At 42.3% G+C, this 1,803-nt stretch overlaps 1 pseudogene; it reads right to left on the bottom strand.

Moving 5' to 3' along the window:
- Positions 1 to 25: 25 nt before the first annotated feature.
- Positions 26 to 618, bottom strand: LOC102824181 (annotated as a pseudogene).
- Positions 619 to 1,803: the final 1,185 nt, after the last annotated feature.

The raw sequence follows: 1,803 nt of genomic DNA, 5'->3' as shown, positions 1-1,803 counted from the left end.
AAGGGTTGCCACTCCCCCACTCCAATCAGACATAAGTCTTGGTGGAGTACTTAGAGGGCCCCTGAGAGGTGTCCTGTGGGGCGGATGCTGAATAGTGGACACCAGAGGAGCATGTGCAGCACAGCAACCCCCCTGGCCAGGAGCAAGAGACCTGACCTAGCCCAACCCAGGTAGAGGGAGGCCCCCAATTTCCTCTTTTGAGCCTCAAAATAACAGATGATGGTGTTGGTTGTCCAGCAGATCAGGATCAGGGTCAGGACCCCCAATATGATGATGATCCTGGAAGTGAGCACCAGGTGAGCCTTGAAGTTCTTGTCCTCCACACAGGTAGTGCACTTAGCCCCCTTGAGGTAGACCAGCAGGTCAATCAGAGCTACCAGGAGAGCAACAATGCAGAAGGCAAGGGTGGCCGACGTCTTGGGAAGCGCCAACAGGGACCTTATACTGCATCTGTCCCATTCTCTGCACCACACAGGACATCCACAGCCCCTCCAACATCACATGGGCCACCCTGATGGTGCTGTCTATGAAGGCGCTCACCTTCTATGGGCAGGGCATAGGAGACCAGCTGAGTATTGTAAGGATGATTATCAGGATCTGCAGGTCAGCTGAAGCCATGGCAAGGTCCAAAAGCTATGGAGGAGAACTGAGAAATTCATTTGAGAAATTTGTGGGAGACAGCAGAATGTTGTCACCATTCTTGAATTTTCATTCCCGGCAAAGTAAACCATATGATTGTCAGATTCAAAATGGCCAATACCAGTCCATTTCAGCTCACTAATGCCTGATATATCAGTCTTTATGCGTTCCAATTCATTTTGACAAATTCCAATTTTCCTAGATTCTTATTTTGTATATATTCTGATTATCAATGGACTTTTTTTTTTTTTTTCTTAATCAATGGACTTTTGCAGTTGCTTCTCCTCATTTTGAGCTGTGCCCTGTCAGCAAATGAAGGTCCTGAAAGCTTTACTCCATTTGCCTCATCACGGTCAACTCTACTTTGAGGAAGCAGCTCTTCACCAGTTGTAATTTGAGTGCCTTCCAACTTGAGGGGCTCATCTTCTGGCACTATATCTCACAATGTTCCATTGCTATTCATAAAGTGTTCAGAAGTTAAACTTTCAGAAGTAGTTTGCTTTTCTTTCTTCCTAGTTTGTGTTCATCTGTAAGTTCAGCTGAATCCTGTCCACCATGGGTGACCTTGCTGGTATTTAAAATACTGGTGGCATAGCTTCCAGAATCACAGCAACTCACAAGCAACCACAGTATGACAAACTGACTGACAAAGTAGTGGAAAAGATTCATAGAAATTACAATAAATTTATTAATACAAATTACAAGAGAGTATTTGTTATAAAAAATTCTGATAGAAAAACTCATGAAAAAAAATACTGTTCTGTACATTTTCTCTCTTGGTTTATTTTATTTATTTATTGTTTTAACTTTTTATTGTGAATTGAATGAAGGTTACAGAGCAGGTCATCAGTTTTACATTCAACAAATCATTTACTTTGTATCATTACAATGATTGCAACCCATTCCACGTACCAACAGTTAACAGTATTACCTCTTTTCACTTTAACATTGCATTCCTCTCTGTGCCTCCTGCTACCTTCATCTTTCCTCTGCTAACCTCCCTCTTGTTGTATATTGCCTCCCCATCACACATGGTAACACGTGTCTACCCTTTAGTCTGTGATTAATTTACTCCTCTTCCTCCCAACTCTGTACCCTTGGAACCATCATAGGGTGTTTCTTTAATCAAGAAAAACTTTTCTTAACATTTTACAACATTGCTTT

Source organism: Chrysochloris asiatica, unplaced genomic scaffold (assembly GCF_000296735.1).
Source record: "Chrysochloris asiatica unplaced genomic scaffold, ChrAsi1.0 scaffold00275, whole genome shotgun sequence".
Taxonomy (NCBI): Eukaryota; Metazoa; Chordata; class Mammalia; order Afrosoricida; family Chrysochloridae; genus Chrysochloris; species Chrysochloris asiatica.
The sequence above is the reverse complement of the archived record's forward strand: the minus strand, read 5'-3'. Positions and strand labels throughout refer to the sequence as shown.